Here is a 21,797-nt window from a genome sequence, read left to right as displayed (position 1 = left end):
TGGGGTGCCTTTTGCATCCCAAGCTTAGGCTCTTGCCACTCCTTATTCCAAAGTCCATCAAATCCTTACCCAAAACTTGAAAACTTCACAACACAAGCTTCAACAGAAAATTCATGAGCTCCGTTAGTATAAGAAAATAAATCACCACTTCAAGGTACTGTAATGAACTCATTCTTTATTTATATTGGTGTTAAACCTACTGTATTCCAACTTCTCTATGGTTCATACCCCCCGATACTACTCATAGATTCATCAAAATAGGCAAACAACACGCAAAAAACAGAATCTGAGGCGGATAAGTGGACCTGCACTTGGACGACTCAGACGTACTCGGCCAGCAAATGCTATAATTTCTACTTTAGGGAGGTTCAGGCACATCAGGCCTATACCTGGCTATGGAAATCTAAGGTCACCATGAAAATAAAGGTTTTTGGTTGGTTCCTTCTGTGTGATAGGCTAAACACCAGAAACATGATGAAGCGAAGACACTACAACATTGGCAATGACTACACATGCCCCCTCTGTGAGTCATGCGTGGAAGAAATAATTGAACATCTTTTCTTTGCTTGCTCCTTTAGCAAAACTTGTTGGGCTGACATTACCATCTGCTGGAGTTCTCAAGGCTCACGTTTGGAGTGGATAAACACAGCTAAAATCGCATGGAATAAGCCAATGTTAATGGCAATCTTCCTACAATCATCTTGGATCATCTGGAAGGAATGAAATAATAAAGTCTTCAGAAGAATAACACCCACGAAAGCATCCTGGAGCTCAAGATTAAAAGAGGATCTCTCTCTCTCCTAACTCATAGGGTTGGAGAACAACAAACCTCCTTTCTCAACTCTTTTGTAGCTACTTTCTAGTTTTTTACTTTCCCCTTCAACCCCCAAAGGGGATGACATGTACAAAACCATATGTAACTCCACCCCATTTGTTAATCTAATTACACAGTAGGAGGCTCTCCTACTGTTTCAGGTGTCAAAAAAAAAGAATCTGTCAAAAATAGAACAATCTGTAGAAATATGTAACTTTAGAATACTTCTTTACTCCAAAAATTCTGAAATAAACTGGTGGACGTGAGGAATTTGTCTATTAATCTTCTGCCAAAAGAATCAACCTAAACTCACTTTTCTATAAAAAATGACAGCTACTCTCGTGAGCGCAAAAGTTTCTGTTTTTTACAGCAAGATCGCATTGACTTCACCCAAGTCTTCCCAAAGGTTCTACATGGCACAAACACTAATTAAAACTTAAACCACATATAACCATATGCTAGATGAATTATTTATTACTAAATATAAGCAAAAAGTAAAGAACAAAAATAAAATTGGGTTTCCTCCCAACAAGCGCTATCGTTTAACGCCCCTAGCTAGGCATAAAAACAAGAATAGATCTAGGTATTGCCATCTTCGACATGCAACTCTTTCCTCATCAAATACTCCAAAACTCGTGTTAAAAAATCTATTCTTTCCCTTATTTCCCTTTTATAAAGAAGAATTTAAATCATGAAAAGGGCTTTGATTAGTAATTTTAACATTCACAAATCCATAGTCAGGATCATCACCATATATATCATCATAAAGAATACGTAGTTCATTTCTAACGGGCTCCTTCATCATTTTATTCAACCAATCTCTAATGAATCCTACATAAATTCCTCTAGTAATCCAGTCAAACTCCTCAAAAGTCTCAAGGTACAAAGATTGAGATGTTTCACAATGGGGAACTCTCTTCCTAAGATTTTCACTATAAGATTGATAATCTCTAGCTTCCAAACTACGCATGGTTTATTTATCATACAAAATATCTATAGTCGGAGGGTGTTCAACATCCTTTTTATAGAAAGAAAAAATATCCCTAGCTTCTTGTATTATAAAATCGAATTCACGCATAAGGATAATAGTGGCAATCTTATTATCTATAGGGTGATTGATATTGGGAAGTTCATAAAACACGTTCTGCAAAGCAGGATGGATGTGCACAAATTTTATTTCTAATTTCTCAACAAGCATAACGACGGCATCATCATAACAGTTGGTCTCAAGAAGAATAGACTTTTGATTAATAGGTATGGTTCCTGTGAACTCAAAAAATTCTTGGATAATAGTTTTTCAATAATATTACCATCCCCCACACGAAAAGAATTTGTTTTGTAATTAGGTGGAGTTTCAGTTTCATGATTCGAAGAACAAGACTCAAGTGCTTCTTCAAGATTTTCAACGATAACATCCCCAGTTTCAGACATGATGGCAACAAAACAATCTAACAAACGAGCACACAAGAAGCAAGCGAGAAGAGACGAACGGAAGAGGGGCGAAGAAAAGGCAAAGAGTTTTCGTAAATCGTTTTAGAAGTGGAGGAGAGGAAAACGAGAGGCGATTGGCGAATAATGTAATGCAAGGAGAAGAGTTTATGATGGGTACTTGGTATGGCTTGACTTGTCGTAGATGAAAGTGCAACTATCCCTAGGTGGTTTTGCTAATTCCTAACAACATATAGCTCATTGAGCGAATACTATTCCAAGATAAATATTTCAGGAAAGCTCAATGAATGGCATGGCATGGATGAGAAAAGTGGACCCCTCAAAATGCTTAGGATAAAAGGATTGGCTCATGCTTCAAGCTCAAGACTCTACATTTTATATTTTAGTGATCCAAGATCACATTGAGTCTATAGGAAAAGCCAATGCTATCAAGGAGGGATGAGGTGTTGCTTAATGAGGTTCTTGCTTCATAGTGCTTAGTGATATGCTCCAAAACCCTCAACTGCTTTCTTACATCCACATATGACCTAAACCTAAAGTCCAACTCGGCCCCACCGATTCTTTCTATCCGGCGCCACCGAGTTCAGATGTCATAGCCACTGCCACAAACCCTAGGCAAATTAGTCTTACCGATAGGGATCTCAGTCTCACCGAGATGGGATTGTAATCTCTCTATTTCCCTTCGTAAAGTTTCGATACCATCGAGATGAGCGATCAGTCCCACCGAGATTGCAATGTAAACTCTCTGTTTCCCTTTCGTAACATTTCAGTCCCACCGAAATGAGCTAACCAATCCCACCGAGTTTATTTGACCAACTCTCTGGTTAGCTTATTACCAAAATCGGTCCCACCGAGTTTGTGTAATCGGTCTCACCGAGATTACGTTATGCCCTAACCCTAACCATATCGGTCCTACCGAGTTGCATGTCGGTCCCACTAAAAACCCTAACGGTCACTAGGTTTACTGAATCGGTCAGACCGAGTTGCTTGATTCAGTCCCACCGAGATTGGTAAATTGTGTGTAACGGTTAGATTTTGTGTGGAGGCTATATATACCCCTCCACCCCCTCTTCATTCGTGGAGAGAGCTATCAGAACAAAACTACACTTCCAACTTACCATTTCTGAGATAGAACCACCTATTCATGTGTTGAGACCAAGATATTCCATTCCTACCATATGAATCTTGATCTCTTGCCTTCCTCAAGTTTCTTTACACTCAAATCTTATTTCCACCAAATCCAAATCCTGTGAGAGAGAGTTGAGTGTTGGGGAGACTATCATTTGAAGCACAAGAGCATGGAGTTCATGATCAACACACCATTTGTTACTTCTTGGAGAGTGGTGTCTCCTAGATTGGCTAGGTGTCACTTGGGAGCCTCCGACAAGATTGTGGAGTTGAACCAAGGAGTTTGTAAGGGCAAGGAGATCGCCTACTTCGTGAAGATCTACCACTAGTGAGGCAAGTCCTTCGTGGGCGATGGCCATGGTGTGATAGACAAGGTTGCTTCTTCATGGACCGTTCTTGGGTGGAGCCCTCTGTGGACTCGCGCAGCCATTACCCTTCGTGGGTTGAAGTCTCCATCAACGTGGATGTACGATAGCACCACCTATCGGAACCACGGCTCAAAAATCACCGTGTCTCCAAATTGTGTTGGTTTCTCCAAACCCTTCCCTTTACATTCTTGCAAGTTGCATGCTTTATTTTCTGCTGCTCATATACTCTTTGCGTGCTTGCATGAATTGTGTTAAGATTGCTTGACTTGTGCTAAGTTTGCTAAAATCTGCCAAAGACTAAAATTGGGAAAGGTTAAGTTTTTATTTGGTCAAGTAGTCTAATCACCCCCCTCTAGACATACTTCAAGATCTTACAAGTGGTATCAGAGCTTTGGTCTCCATTTGCTTTGATTTCCATAGCTTTTGGTGGTCATAGCCTTGGTTTCACAACCTAGGAGAGTATGTCGTCTAGCGAGGGAAACTACCACCGTAGAGGTCCTTACTTTGATGGTACTAATTTTTCTAGTTGGAAGCATAAGATGAAAATGCATATTCTCGGACATAACACCGCCGTTTGGGCTATTGTGTGTATTGGCTTGCAAGGTGAATTCTTTGATGGGAGAGAACTGAACCATGAAGCTAGCGCGGATGAGTTGAAGATGCTGCAATACAACGCTCAAGCTTGTGATATCATGTTCAATGGTTTGTGCCCCAAAGAATTCAACAAAATCAGCCGTCTTGAGAATAAAAAGGAAATTTGGGACACTTTGATTGATATGCACGAAGGTACCGACTCCATCAAGGAATCCAAATTGGATGTGCTTCAAAGTCAACTTGACAAGTTCAAGATGAAGGATGGTGAAGGCATTGCTGAAATGTACTCTAGGCTTGCTCTCATCACAAATGAGATTTCCGGCTTAGGAAGTGAAGAGATGACTAACAAATTCATCATCAAGAAGATCCTAAGAGCCTTGGATGGAAAATATGATACTGTGTGCACATTGATCCAAATGATGCCCAATTACAAGAATCTCAAGCCAACGGAGGTCATTGGAAGAATTGTTCCTCATGAGATATCACTCAAGGATAAGGAGGAGCTGCACAACAAGTCAAGTGGTGCTTACAAAGCCTCATGTGAAGCTCCCACATCATTAAGTGAGAAACAAACCTTCAATGAAGAATTGTGCCTAATGGTGAAGAACTTCAAAAAATTCTACAAGAGTAGAAGCAAGGAAAGAAGTTCCAAGTCAAGGTCCTACAATGACAAAAGATCTTCAAGTCGAGAGCGAAATGGCTACAACTATGGAAGACCCGGACACTATTCTAATGAGTGTACGGATCTCTACAAAAGAAGATAAGAATCACCTAAGAGGAGAAGTAGAAGAGAAGAATCACCGCCAAGAGAGAGCAGGAGTAGAGATGATCGTTATGAACGAAGAACATCCCGGAGAAGCAAGGATTCAGAAAGGAAGGACAAGTCATCAAGGAGCTACACAAAACGAAGACATCAAGCTCATGGTGGTGAATGGGTATCCGGTTCCGACTCTGAACATCACTCTGAGAGAAGCTATCACTCCGACTCTGAAAATACTCAAGATGAAGGTGTTGCCGGTCTAGCACTTGTGTCAACCAACTCCCACGACATATTTGATTCACCAAATGAAGGACTTGGAAGATGCTTCATGGCTAAAGGCCCAAAGGTAACACACCCCGAGTATGTTGATTTCAATAGTGATGAAGATGACTTGCTAGGTGATGATGATTTACTTATTGACAACTCTAGTGATGAATACTATGATGAAACGTCAATTAATCGTGCTAATCAAGATAAAACGAATGACGATGATAAGGAGAAAATTGAGCTCCTAACTAAAGAACTAAACACTCTTAAGTTAGCTCATGAAACTATCTTAGGATATCATCGAGAACTTTTAAGGACTCATGAGAAGTTACACTTTGAAAAGCTAAACCTTGAGCAAGAGCAAGAGTTCTTAAAGGAAATCAATGATGATCTTCGCAAGAAAAGTTCTTCTTACATTGCCAAGCGTTTACTCTTATCTACTTACATGCCTCAAGTCAAGTCTAGTAACAAAAACAAGAAGGATTCTTCCTCTAGTAGTAACAATAATCTTGCTAAATCCAATGTTGTTGCTTCTAGTAGTTCTCTTGATTCCACTAATGATTCTCTTAGCCAAGTTACACTTGAGCAAGAAAATAGTTTATTGAAGGGAATTATAGAGAAAGGTGTTTACAAGATCCTTGCCGGGAGTAAGCAATTCGAGGAAATTGTACGCAAGCAAGGAAGGCACCGGAAGAACAAAGGTGTTGGTTTTGAACGAAAGTTCAATGCCAATGGAGTTGAGTGGGAAGAAGATCAATACCGCAAGACGAAGTTTGTCCCTCAACAAGAAAAGTATGATCCTACTTCCTTCAAAGGGACACAAGCTCAAGATGATCTTCCACCACAAGACCACAAGCAAAAAGGCAAGGATGAGCTTCAAGAGGAGATTGATGCATTTGAAGAAGCTCCCAAGGCCTTGGTCAAGTGGGTTCCCAAGACTACGTCAAGTTCTACTTCATCAAGTACGACTACAACTCGAAGGATTCCCATCAACATGGCGTGGATCCCGAACAAGAAGAACTAGAGAGTTCTTGAGGGTGACTCCGCCAACATTCTTCACTCACATCATTTTGTCAAGGACAAGTGCAATCAGCTTTCACATCTTGCACTAGTTCAAGGAGTCACAAACCCTCTTGTTGGTAAGACAAGGGACAAGGTAACCTAATGCTTTCATAGACATCATCTTGTGTGTGCATCACTCTATGTCTATGGATATCCTTGTTTGTTCCTTGTGGGACTAACCCGCGTAGGTATTGAAAGTGCAACTCACTCCAAAGGATTGCTCCAAATGATCTACATCAACATTGAGCATCCACATCTTCAACACCTACATGAAGTCATCATCAACAAAACCCAAGGCTAGTTCATCCCTCTAAGGGGGGATCTCACATCTAGGGGAGCTTTACTATAAGAATTGAGCTAAAGCAACTCTAATGGTGTGAACACATCAATGCTTTATGTAAAAGTGGTAACCCCACTTGAGCTTAAACGATGAGTATGACCTATGGTCAAATGTTCTCATTTGACTCCTAAGTCAATATACTCATATATAGATGACCTAGTCATCGCCAATTGCTTGATAGATGCTAGAATTGGTTGTGCATGCTTTGCCACATATTTCATTTGTCATTTATTGTGTGAGCATGTTGGTTGCATATTTTACTCATTCGAGGACATCCACTTGTAGTTTTGCTTGTTTGGCTTCTTTTTCTTTTGGCCAAGTGGATGGACAAGAATGCCTTAGAACCTTCTGTAGCTATCTATGCTATTCTTGTCTCAAATTCTATTCATGCTACATCACAAAATTTGATCAAGTCAGATTCAAACCACTCTGTGTGAGGAGCACTCGGAGTCCCCGATTCGTCATGGACTTAAACTTCCAAAACTTCTTTGTTTGTTCCGGTCTGACCGATTCTTCCATTTCGGTCATACAGAGATCACTAAGTCGATCTAGGTTTTCAATCTCGGTGCAACTGATTTGAATATTTCGGTCTCACCGAGTTGCAGTAACTGCCTGCAGTAATGCATCTCGGTGCCACCGAATTGTTCCACTCGGTCACACCGACAGGGTCGGGCTATATATACCCATGGGCAAAATTTTGGAATTTTTCTCTGAACACTTTCGCCTGTGCTCAGCCCACTCTGCCTCCAGGGTCTCTGGGTCCTCCTCCTCGTCGCCAGCTGCCTACCGCCGCTGGTCTCCGCCGCCATCAATGGGAATCAACACCGCCGTTGCCGCCGTAGCGAGTCCATCGCCGAGCTAGGGTATGGACTTGATCACTGTGCTATCCCTATCTGATTCCTATCACATTATGTTCGCCATGAATCTTGCCATGATTGAAACTATCTCATCTATTCAAAACAATCCGTAGATTAGGTTTGGATTGAAAATTTAGGGTTAGGTTTCCGCCGAAACCATCTCAGACCCACCGAGTTGTAGAAATCGGTTCCACCGATTTGGCCAAGGCCATTGCACATGTATTTTTCGGTCTGACCGAGAATTGCAAATCGGTGTGACCGAATTCAGAACTTTGTGAAACCCTAGCAGTCTCCGGTGCCACCAAACTGTGACTCGATCTGACCGAGTTCACTAGTTTAGGTTCCTAAAGCTGCTTCGGTATCACCGAGTTTACAACTCGGTTCATCCGAAATGCTTTCTGTGGAAAACTAAAACTAAGTTTTTAATTCAATCTTTTGCAAAAACCTCTGTATTTTTGTGATGCTCATCCCCTCTATCTCAACTATATCTATTCACAGGGTCAGCAGTCAGTGTTTGCAACATGTCTGATCAGACTGATAGCCAGAACAGGGAAGAGGAGCAGGTTCCTATGAGTGAGGGCACTAGTCCCTCTAGTTCCTCAAATGATGGCAGCAGGAGCACCCCAAGAAACTTACTCAAAGCTGCCACCAGGAACAGGAAGAAGAAAACTTCAGACTCAGAGGATGAAGTCTATGTGGCAGAGCCACATCCAGGAAAGTGCTCAAGAAGGAATATGACACTGCTGCAACCACCAAGCCAGGACTGAATAGGAAAGTCCCTGCCAAGAGGACTCCTATGCTGAAGTTAGAGCATCAACTCAGGAAACTAAGAGATCAGAACCCAAGGAGCCAGAAGTGATTGAAAAGAAGAGGAAGGAAAGGGTCAAGAAGACCATGGCCAGGGTTGTTGGAAAGCCTTCCATGATGGAAGAGGAAGAAGAAGAGGCTGCTGCTCCAGCTCCCAAAGCTCAGAAGCTCATGGGTGATGCCATCAGATCAGGGGCTACTTCATCAAAGCCCAAAGAAGCACCTAAGGCTGCTTCCAAGCCCAAGACTGCACCAAAGAGGAATACCATGAACATCCCAGCTGCTGAAAAGAACAAGGCCCCAGTGCCTGAAGTTGTTGCTGAAGAAGAAGAAGATGAAGAGCATGTTCTGAAAAAGTTGAAGCCTAAAATTCCAGATCATAATGATGCTCATCCTGTTGCTGAGAACATGAAGCTGAGAAAGGATGAAGGACTCAGATAGTGGAGGTTGACTGATCCTTATGCACTCAGGAGGAGAACTGATGTGGACTACAGGTTCCATACAATGGAACAACAGGATTTCTATGAGATAGTGTTGCTGGACAAGAAACCAATACTCTGTGATATGAGATGGGTAGATTGGAAATACATCAAGGAAAATGAAGAACACTACCATGGAGTGTTTGACAGTTTCAAGGGTTGTGGAGTGGATAAGTTTGTTTGGCAGAAGCTCACAAAGTGGAATGATGAGCTCATAATGCAATTCTACTCCACATCACACTTCTATCCAGATGGCAGGATAGTATGGATGTCTGAAGGTACAAGGTACCAGTCTACTATTGAAGAATGGGACAATCTGATCAATGCACCAAAGGATAAAGAGGATGACTTGGATGTCTATGCCAAGAAGAAGATGGATCATAACACTATGGCACACATGTACAAGGAGATCCCAGATGCTGCTGTTGAAACACACAAGTTTGGATCTGTACATTTCCTTCTATCAGGACTGCCAACCATCAACTGGATCCTCAGGCATACAGTTTTTCCCAAGTCAGGTGATCATAACATGATCAGAGGCCATGCTATAAATCTGCTACACTTGTTTGATGTTCCTCAAAAGTCCAAGGTCATGAGCCTCATTGTTGAAACTACCAAAAGGACAGCTGCAGATCGGAAGAGAAGTTGTGGGTATGCCCCACAGATCCAGGAGCTGATTAACTCCAAGATGGGCACTGGCATATACTTGTTGGGCAAGGAAAACATGCCTATCTATCCAGATTTTGAGGATAACCAAGTGGTTATGGATGAAGATGAACCATCTTCTGTGCAAGCACAAGCAAAGAAGGAGAAGGCAAGGACTGAGAAGGCTGCCAAGATGCCAACAATTGATGAGGCATCTGAGTACTTCCTGAAGAGAAAGCAAGATCAGCTTGGCTACTTGATAGCATCCACTCTAAGGATTGAGAAAGGGTTGGCCACCCTGACTCAAAACCAGGAGAGCCTGGAGAGGATCATGGAGCAGAAGTTCTATGACTTGGATGTGAAGGTAACTGAGATCCAGTCTGTTATTGAGCAACTCCAGGATGACATGCAGGAGAGGAAGGGCAAGACAACCACTAAGGCATTTGCTAGAGTGCCTAGAGCTCAGAGATCAGCTGCAGTGCCTGTGACAGACACAAGAGCAAGTTCATCTACACCTGCTACAACTTCAGTGCCACCAGCTCCAGCATCTACTCCACCAGCTCCAACTTCATCAACTGATGCCTTCGTCCTTGGAGTCATATCTACACCACCACATCAAGACCAAGCCTGAGAGACGACATAGTACTATGCATTTTCTAGGAACTTTTTGGTAACTTGTTGCCAAAGGGGGAGAAAATGTATAGATCATAGGCTTCGAGAGAGAGAGTTTACTTTTGTTCTCTCTTGTTTTTTTGTGGTTGAACTTTGTTTGCTTTCGCTTGTTTGAGATACTTTATTACCTGTGTGATACTATGATGATCATGTGTTTGATCATATGCTACATTAATGCTTGTTGGATGACATTATCCTTTTATCTCTATATGATCATTCACTTTGCTTGGTGATGAGTGCATGTATTTTGATTATTATCATTTTGAGCGCTCTAGCAAGATGTATGTGACATGGGAGAGTAACTCATGAACCTAACTCTATGTGCATTTGCAGTCCAAAGCAAATCTTAAACTATGCACAAATTTAGGTGGAGCTCTCACATTTCACATACTTCTCAAAGCGACAATGTTTTTCAATCTTATTATGATTTGTCGAAGCTTTGATCTATATGTTGTCATCAATTACCAAAAAGGCGGGCATTGAAAGTGCAACTATCCCTAGGTGGTTTTGGTAATTCCTAACAACATATAGCTCATTGAGCTAATACTATTCCAAGATAAATATTCAGGAAAGCTCAATGAATGGCATGGCATGGATGAGAAAAGTGGACCCCTCAAAATGCTTAGGATAAAAGGATTGGCTCAAGATTCAAGCTCAATACTCTACATTTTATATTTTAGTGATCCAAGATCACATTGAGTCTATAGGAAAAGCCAATGCTATCAAGGAGGGATGAGGTGTTGCTTAATGAGGTTCTTGCTTCATAGTGCTTAGTGATATGCTCCAAAACCCTCAACTTCTTTCTTACATCCACATATGACCTAAACCTAAAGTCCAACTTGGCCCCACCGATTATTTCTATCTGGCGCCACCGAGTTCAGATGTCATAGCCACTGCCACAAACCCTAGGCAAATCGGTCTTACCGATAGGGATCTCGGTCTCACCGAGATGGGATTGTAATCTCTCTGTTTCCCTTCGTAACATTTCGGTACCACCGAGATGAGTGATCGGTCCCATCGAGATTGCAATGTAAACTCTCTGTTTCCCTTTTGTAACATTTCGGTCCCACTGAAATGAGCGAGCCAGTCCCACCGAGTTTATCTGACCAACTCTCTGGTTAGCTTATTACCAAAATCGGTCCCACTGAGTTTGTGTAATCGGTCTCACCGAGATTACATTATGCCCTAACCCTAACCATATCGATCCTACCGAGTTGCATGTCGGTCCCACCGAAAACCCTAATGGTCACTAGGTTTACTGAATCGGTCAGACCGAGTTGCTTGATTCGGTCCCACCGAGATTGGTAAATTGTGTGTAACGGTTAGATTTTGTGCGGAGGCTATATATACCCCTCCACCCCCTCTTCATTCGTGGAGAGAGCCATCAGAACAAACCTACACTTCCAACTTACCATTTCTGAGGGAGAACCACCTACTCATGTGTTGAGACCAAGATATTCCATTCCTACCATATGAATCTTGATCTCTAGCCTTCTCCAAGTTGCTTTCCACTCAAATCTTCTTTCCACCAAATCCAAATCCTGTGAGAGAGAGTTGAGTGTTGGGGAGACTATCATTTGAAGCACAAGAGCAGTTCATCATCAACACACCATTTGTTACTTCTTGGAGAGTTGTGTCTCCTAGATTGGCTAGGTGTCACTTGGGAGCCTCCTACAAGATTATGGAGTTGAACCAAGGAGTTTGTAAGGGCAGGGAGATTGCCTACTTCGTGAAGATCTACCGCTAGCGAGACAAGTCCTTCATGGGCGACGGCCATGGTGGGATAGACAAGGTTGCTTTTTCGTGGACCCTTCTTGGGTGGAGTCCTCCATGGACTCGCGCAGCCGTTACCCTTCGTGGGTTGAAGTCTCCATAAACATGGATGTACGATAGCAAAACCTATCGGAACCACGATTCAAAAATCACCGTGTCTCCAAATTGCGTTGGATTTCTCCAAACCCTTCCCTTTACATTCTTGCAAGTTGCATGCTTTATTTTCCGCTGCTCATATACTCTTTGCATGCTTGCTTGAATTGTGTTAAGATTGCTTGACTTGTGCTAAGTTTGCTAAAATCTGCCAAAGACTAAAATTGGAAAAAGGTTAAGTTTTTATTTGGTCAAGTAGTCTAATCAGCCCCCCTCTAGACATACTTAAAATCCTACAATAGTCTCCCTGGCAATGGCGCTAGAAATCCTTCTTGATACCTCTTGAGCTTGCGTTGGTTTTCCCTTGAAGAGGAAAGGGTGATGCAGCAAAGTAGCGTAAGTATTTCCCTCAGTTTTGAGAACCAAGGTATCAATCAAGTAGGAGACGATGCACAAGTCAACGAATACCTGCACAAACAATCAAGAACTTGCAACCAACTTGATAAAGGGGTTGTCAATCCCTTCACGGTCACTCGCAAAAGTGAGATCTGATAGAGATAATAAAGTAAATATTTTTGGTATTTTTGGTTTATAGATTGGAAAGTAAAGATAGATCGGAAACTGGCAAGATGTAAACGAGATTCACTATAATGGAAAAGAGACCCGGGGGCCATAGATTTCACTAGTGGCTTCTCTCGAGATAGCATATATTATGGTGGGTGAACGAATTACTGTCGAGCAATTTATAGAAAAGCACATAATTATGACGACATCTAAGGCAATGATCATGAACATAGGCATCACGTCTGTGTAAAGTAGACCGACTCCTGCCTGCATCTACTACTATTACTCCACCCATCGATAGCTATCCAGCATGCATCTAGATTATTAAGTTCATAAAGAACGGAGTAACGCATTAACCAAGATGACATGATGTAGAGGAATTAACTCAAGCAATATGATGAAAACCCCATCTTGTTATCCTCGATGGTCACAATACAATACATGCCTGGCTGCCCCTATTGTCACTGGGAAAGGACACCGCAAGATTGAGCCCAAAGCTAAGCACTTCCCCCATGGCAAAAAAGATCAATCTAGTAGGCCAAACTGAACCAATAATTCTAAGAGACTTGCAAAGGTATCAAATCATGCATATAAGAATTCAGAGAAGAACCAAATAATATTCATAGATAATCTGATCATAAATCCACAATTCATTGGATCTTTGCAAACTCACAGCAAAAGAGTATTACATCCAATAGATCTCAAAGAACATCGAGGAGAACTTTGTATTGAGAATCAAACAGAGAGAAGAAGCCATCTAGCTAATAACTATGGACCTGAAGGTCTGTGGTAAACTACTCACGCTTGATCGGAGAGGCAGTGATGTTGATGTAGAAGCCCTCCGTGATCGAATCCCCCTCCGGCAGATCGCCGGAAAAGGCCCCAAGATGGGATCTGATGGGTACAGAAGGTTGCGGCAGTGGAAATGTGGTTTCGTGGCTCCCCCTGATGTTTTTCGGGTATAAGAGTATATATAGGCGAACGAACTAGGTCGGTGGAGCTACGAGGGGCACACGAGGGTGGGGGACACGCCCACCTCCTGGGCGCCCTCCTGCCTCGTGGACGCCTAGTTGTGTCTCCGATTTCATCTCCAAGACTTCTGGTTTGCTTTTGGTCCAAGAAAGATCAACGCGAAGGTTTCATTCTGTTTGGACTCCGTTTGGTATTCCTTTTTTGCAAAACTATAAAATAGGCAAAAAAACAGAAACTGGCACTGGGCCCTCGTTTAATAGGTTAGTCCCAAAAAATAATATAAAAGAGCATAATAAAGCCCATTAAACATCCAAAACAAATAATATAATAGCATGGAACAATAAAAAATTGTAGATACGTTGGAGACATATCAGAGTTCTTAAGTAATATGATTAATTGAACTTAATTTATCATGAACTTAGTCCTAATAGTTTTTGCATATCTATGTTGTAGATCAAAGGCTCGTGCTACCGTTCCCTTCAATTTTAAAGTGTTCCTAGAGAAAGCTAAGTTGAAAGATGATGGTAGCAACTACACGGACTGGGTCCGTAACTTGAGGATTATCTTCATTGATGCACAGAAGAATTATATCCTTTATGCATCGCTAGGTGTACCACCCCCCAGCAACTACAGACTTTGTGAATGCCTGGCAGTCACATGTCGATGACTACTCGATAGTTTAGTGTGCCATGCTTTACGGCTTAGAATCGGGGACTTCAAAGACGTTTTGAACGTCATGGACCATATGAGATGTTCCAGGAGTTGAAGTTAATATTTCGAGCAAATGCCCGAGTTGAGAGATATGAAGTCTCCAACAAGTTCTATAGTTGCAAGATGGAGGAGAATAGTTCTGTCAGTGAGCACATATTCAGAATGTCTGGATATCATAATCACATGACTCAGCTGGGAGTTGATCTTCCACATGATTGTGTCATTGATAGAGTTCTTCAATCACCGCCACCAAGCTATAAAGGCTTCATGATGAACTATAATATGCAAGCGATGGAGAAGACTATTCCCGAGCTCTTTGCAATGCGCAAAGCTACAGAGGTAGAAATCAAGAAGGAGCATCAAGTGTTGATGGTTAACAAGACCACTAGTTTCAAGAAAAAGGGCAAAGGAAAGGAGGGGAACTTCAAGAAGAATGGCAAGCAAGTTGCCACTCCCGGGAAGAAACCCAAAGCTAGACCCAAGCTTGAAATTAAGTGCTTCTACTACAAAGGGGCTGGTCATTGGAAGCGGAACTGCCCCAAGTATTTAGCGGATAAGAAGGATGGCAAAGTGAACGAAGGTATATTTGGTATACATGTTATTGATGTGTACCTTACTAATTCTTGTAGTAGTGCCTGGGTATCTATAACTCGAAACAGGGACTACGGATTAAATGAGGATTGGCTAAGGACGAGGTGACGATGCACGTCGGGAATGGTTCCAAGGTCGATGTGATTGTCGTCGGCACGCTACCTCTACATCTACCTTCGGGATTAGTTTTAGACCTGAATAATTTATATTTGGTGCCAGCGTTGAGCATGAACATTATATCTGGATCTTGTTTAATGCGAGAAGGTTATTCATTTAAATTGGAGAATAATGGTTGTTCTATTTATATGAGTAATATCTTTTATGGTCATGCACCCTTGAAGAGTGGTCTGTTTCTATTGAATCTCGATCGTGGTGATACACATATTCATAATATTGATGCCAAAAGATGCAAAGTTGATAATGATAGTGCAACATATTTGTGGCACTGCCATTTAGGTCATATCAGTTTAAAGCGCATGAATAAACTCCATGCAGATGGACTTTTGAAATCACTTGATTATGAATCATTTGATACTTACAAACCGTGCCACATGGGAAAGATGACTAAAACTCTATTCTCCGGAACAATGGAACGAGCCAATGACTTACTGGATATAATACATACCGATGTATGCAGTGTGATGAGTGTTGAGGCTCGTGGCGGGTATCATTATTTTCTGACCTTCACAGATGATTTGAGCAGATATGGGTATATCTACTTAATGAAACACAAGTATGAAACATTTGAAAAGTTCAAAGAATTTCAGAGTGAAGTGGAGAATCATCGTAATAAGAAAATAAAGTTTCTATGATCTGATCATGGAGGAGAATATTTGACTTACGAGTTTGGCCTTCATTTATAACAATGTGGAATAGTTTCAAAACTCATGCTACCTGGAACACCACAGCGTAATGGTGTGTCCGAACGTCGTAACCATACTTTATTGGATATGGTGCGATCAATGATGTCTCTTAACAATTTACCACTATCGTTTTGGGGTTATGCATTAGAGACAGCCGCATTCAGTTTAAATAGGGCACCGTCAAAATCCGTTGAGATGACACTGTATGAACTGTGGTTTGGCAATAAACCTAAGGTGTCATTTCTTAAAGTTTGGGGATGCGATGCTTATGTCAAAAGGCTTCTGCCTGATAAGCTCGAACCCAAGTCGGAGAAGTGTGTCTTCATAGGATACCCTAATGAAAAAGTTGGTTACACCTTCTACCACATATTCGAAGGCAAGATGTTTGTTGCCAAGAATGGAACCTTTCTAGAGAAGGAGTTCCTCTCGAAAGAAGTGAGTGGGAGGAAGTAGAACTTGATAAGGTAATTGTACCTTTTCTGAATTTGGAAAGTAGCTCATCTGAGAAATCTGTTCCCGTGATGCCTACACCAACTTGAGAGGAAGCTAATGATGATGATCATGAACCTTCAGATCAAGTTACTACTAAACCTCGTAGGTCAACCAGAGCACAATCCGCACCTGAGTGGTACGACAAACCTGTTATGGAAGTCACGTTACTTCACCATGACGAACCTACGAACTATGAAGAAGCTATGATGAGCCCAGATTTCAATAAATGGCTTCAGTCCATGAAATCTGAGATAGGATCCATGTATGAGAACAAAGTGTGGACTTTGGTGGATTTTCCCGATGATCGGCGACCCTTAGAGAATAAATAGATCTTCAAGAAGAAGACTGACACTTACTATCTATAAAGCTCGACTTCTCACAAAAGGTTTTTGACAAGTTCAAGGAGTTGACTACGATGAGACTTTCTCACCCGTAGCGATGCTTAAGTCTGTCCGAATCAAGTTAGCAATTGCCGCATTTTATGATTATGAAATCTGGCAAATGGATGTCAAAACTGCATTCCTTAATGGATTTCTTAAAGAAGAGTTGTATATGATGCAACCAGACGGTTTTGTCGATCCTAAAGGTGCTAACAAAGTGTGCAAGCTCCAGACCATCTATGGACTGGTGCAAGCATCTCAGAGTTGGAATATATGCTTTGATGAGGTGGTCAAAGCATATGGTTTTATACAGACTTACAGTGAAGCCTGTATTTACAAGAAAGTGAGTGGGAGCTCTGTAGTATTTTTAATATTATATGTGGATGACATGTTGTTGATTGGAAATGATATAGAATTTCTAGATAGCATAAAAGGATGCTTGAATAAAAAAATCAATGAAAGACCTCGGTGAAGCTGCTTATATATTGGGCATCAAGATCTATAGAGATAGATCAAGACGCTTAATATGAATTTCACAAAGCACATACCTTGACAAAGTTCTGAAGAAGTTCAAACTGGATCAGTCAAAGAAAGGGTTCTTGCCTATGTTACAAGGTGTGAAGTTGAGTCAGACTCAATGCGCAACCACATCATAAGATAGAGAGAAAATGGAAGTCATTCCCTATGCCTCAGCCATAGGTTCTATCATGTATGCTATGTTGTGTACCAGACCTGATGTGTGCCTTGCTATAAGTTTAGCAGGGAGGTACCAAAGTAATCCAGGAGTGGATCACTGGATAGCGGTCAAGAACATCCTGAAGTACCTGAAAAGGCCTAATGATATGTTTCTCATTTATGGAGGTGGCAAAGAGCTCGTCGTAAATGGTTACGTCAATGCTAGCTTTGACACTGATTCGGATGACTCTAAGTCACAAACCGGATACGTATTTATATTGAATGGTAAAGTTGTTAGTTGGTGCAGTTCCAAGTAGAGCATCATGGCGGGATCTACCTATGAAGCGGAATACATAGCTGCTTCAGAAGCGGCAAATGAAGGAGTCTGGATGAAGGAGTTCATATCCGATCAAGGTGTAATACCTAGTGCATCGGGTCCAATGAAAATCTTCTGTGACAATACTGGAGTTATTGCCTTAGCGAAGGAATCCAGATTTCACAAGAAGACCAAACACATCAAGAGACGCTTCAACTCCATCCTTGTTCTAGTCAAGGAGGAAGACATAGATATTTGTAAAATACATACGGATCTGAATGTGGCAGACCCGTTGACTAAGCCTCTTCCACGAGCAAAACATGATCAGCACCAAGACTCTATGGGTGTTAGAATCATTACTTTGTAATCTAGATTATTGACTCTAGTGCAAGTGGGAGACTGAAGGCAATATGACCTAGAGACAATAATAAAGTTGTTATTTTATATTTCCTTATATCATTGTAAATGTTTACGATTCATGCTAGACTTGTATTAACTGGAAACATGATACATGTGTGGATACATAGACAAAACACTGTGCCCCTAGTATGCCTCTACTTGACTAGCTCATTAATCAAAGATGGTTAAGTTTCCTAGCCATAGACTTGTGTTGTCATTTGATGAACGAGATCACATCATTAGGAGAATGATGTGATGGATAAGACCCATTCGTTAGCTTAGCATAATGATAGTTTAGTTTTATTGCTACTGCTTTCTTCATGTATGATACGTCTCCAACGTATCTATAATTTATCAAGTATGCAAGCTATTATATTATCATTCTTGGATGTTTTACAATCATTTTATAGAAACTTTATATCATTTTTGGGACTAACCTATTGACCCAGTGCCCAGTGCCAGTTGCTATTTTTTGCTTGCTTTTTACATCGCCAGAAATCAATATCAAACGGAGTCCAAACACTGCGAAACTTTTTGTGAATTATTTATGGACCAGAAGACCACCAATGGGTCAAAGCAGCACCTGGGGGGTGCCCCGAGGGGGCCACAATCCACCAGGGCATGCCCTGGTGGGTTGTGCCCACCTCGGTGGCCTCCCGCACCCCCTCTTCGCCCTATAAATTCTCAAATATTCCAAAAACCCTTGGAGAGAACCTAGATCAGAAGTTCTGCCGCCGCAAGCCTTTGTAGCCACCGAAAACCAATCGGGACCCAATTCTGGCACCCTGACGGAGGGGGGAATCATCACCGGTGGCCATCTGCAACATCCCGGCGGCCACCACAATAAGGAGGGAGTAGTCCTCCCTCGAGGCTGAGTGCTTGTACCAGTAGCTATGTGTTTACTCTCTCTCATGTGCGATCTTGAGATGTCACGATCTTGATGTATCATGGGCTTTGTTAACATAGATGGATCATATGATGTTTCTCCCCTCACTACTATTGTTTTGATGAATTGAGTCTTTACCCTTTGAAGTTTTGTCTTGTCAGATTGAATGTTCAGATCTGAGAACACATTATATGTGTCTTGCATATGAATACCCGTGGTGACAATGTGGTATTATTTTGATTCACTTGATATATGTTATAACATTCAACTTGCGGATTCCCGAGGTGACTTTGGGGTAATCTATGCATAGGGGTTGATGCGCGTTTTTATTATCTTTTCTCCAATAGAAACTTTGGGATCTCCTTGTAGTTCTTTGTGCGGATTGAATATTATGATCATGAAGTTGTTTGATGCATATCGTAGAATTAACTCATGGATACTCATTGTAACATTGGAGTATCTAGGTCACATTAGAGTTGGTTGATGTGTGTCATATGGTGTTATTTTAGTATGAACTCTTGGTTAGATTGATCGAAAAGAATAGCTTTCTGTTATTTTAGTACGAACTCTAGGATAGATTGATCGGAAAGAATAGCTTTGAGGTGGTTTCGTACCCTACAAACAATTTCTATCTTTTGTTCTCCGCTAATAGGAACTTGGGAGATTCTTTATTGTACTTTGAGGGATAATCATATGATCCAACTATGTTAGCATTGTTGAGAGATTGCACTAGTGAAAGTATGCACCATAGGCCTCATTTTCCATCATTGCAATACTGTTTGTGCTCTGTTTTACTATTTACTACCTTGTTGTTTTTTATGTTCGCACTACAAAAACTCATATCTACTATCCATACTATACTTTTATCACCATCTCTTCGCCGAACTAGTGCACCTATACAATTTACCATTGTATTGGGTGTGTTGGGGACACAAGAGATTTCTTGTATTCGATTGCAGGGTTGCTTGAGAGCGACTATCTTCATTCTATCTTCATTCTACACCTCCCACGGATTTATAAACCTTAGGTCATCCACTTGAGGGAAAATTGATATTGTCCTACAAAACTCCGTGCTTGGAGGCCCAACATGAGTCTACAAGAATATAGTTGCGTGGTAGACATCAAGCTCTTTTCTGGCGCCGTTGCCAGGGAGGTGAGTGCATGAAGGTATACCTTTAGATCTTGCAATTGAATCTTTTAGTTTCTTGTTTTATCACTAGTTTGGTTTATAAAAGAAAACTACATAAAAGATGGAATTGAGGTTCATCATATTATTGTTCATCTTTATAATGTCTTTTGTAAAAATGATGGAAAGGAAAATTGTGCTCAATTGATAGAAGAAGAATTCTGTAAAATGTTTGAAAAAAAATCTTTGAATGATGAGCATGATTGCAATGTTGCTAGTATAAATTCTTTGAATATCCATGATGCTAATGATATGCAAAGCTACAAGCTTGGGGATGATATGTTTTATGAAGATGGTATTTTTATTCCCCCAAGTTTTGATGTGCAAATTTGTTATAATGGTAGCATGCGTCCTATTTATGATGATTACAATGATGAATGTGGGTTTGGAAGAGTGTCAACTCTAGGTAATGATCTCACTATTTTGGAGGGTGTTGAATCTTATCACAATGATGACAGTGGATTTGCATAGGTCATGACTTTATTTAGTGATGTATCCACTATTTCGGAAGAGATTTCAATTGATTATGAGAACAAAGTTGCTATATATGATGATTATGGTGATGAAATGTTTGCTATAAATAATAATGGTAACCATGAAACTTGTCATCATGATTTCAATTTTCAACCACATGATAGTTATTTTGTTGAGTTTGCTCCCACTACTATTGATGAGAATAAATTTGCTTGTGTGGAGAGTAATAAATTTTCTATGCTTGTGGATCATGAAAAGAATGCTTTATGTGATAGTTATATTTTTTAGTTCATTCTTAATGCTACTTAAAATTATTATGAGGGAGTAACATATGCTTGTAGGAATCGCAATAATATCACTTTTCCTCTCTATGTGTTCAAAATTTTGAAGTCATGCTTATTTTGCCTTCCTATGCTAGTTGATTCTTGCTCCCATAAATTATTTTCTCACAAAATCCCTATGCATAGGAAGTGGGTTAGACATAAATGTGCTAGTCATATGCTTCATGATTCTCTTTTTGTGTTTCAATTCATATCTTTTATGCGGGCATCATTGAACTCATCATGCCTAGCTAAAAGGCATTAAAGAAAAGCGCTTGTTGGGAGACAACCCAACACTTTCACCTACTGTTTTTGTGTGTTCACATGAATATGCTACTTTTGTAATCATGTTTTATTGCTTTTGTTTCAATAAAGTGCCAAGTAAAGCCGTTGGGATAGTCTGGATGATAGTTTACTTGAATCTGTGCAAAAACAGAAACTTTTGCGCTCAGTCCAGGAAATTTGAAAATTCACTGGAACATGGATTTGATCTGAAATTTTTACAGGTGGTAGATATACAAATTCTCTACATTGTCCTAATTTGTTAGAATTTTTGGAGTAGCAGAAGTATGGTTGGAGTACAGATTACTTCAGACTGGTTTGTTTTTGACAGATTCTGTTTTCAATGCATAGTTTGCTTGTTTCCTAGTTTCTATGGCTTATATTGCTCAATATAAATTGTAGAAATGATATGCTACAGTAGGCATTGTGTGGAAACAATTATTAATCTTGTATTTGATAGTACCAAAAGTGAAATGGTTTGCTCTTTATCATGCTAACCTATCTTACAAGGTTCCGTTAAGATTTGTGTGATTGAAGTTTTCAAGTTTTGGGAGAGATGTCAATATGAGGAGAATAAG

This window comes from Triticum aestivum, chromosome 6B (genome assembly GCF_018294505.1).
Source record: "Triticum aestivum cultivar Chinese Spring chromosome 6B, IWGSC CS RefSeq v2.1, whole genome shotgun sequence".
Lineage (NCBI taxonomy): Eukaryota > Viridiplantae > Streptophyta > Magnoliopsida > Poales > Poaceae > Triticum > Triticum aestivum.
This window is presented reverse-complemented; position numbering follows the sequence as displayed.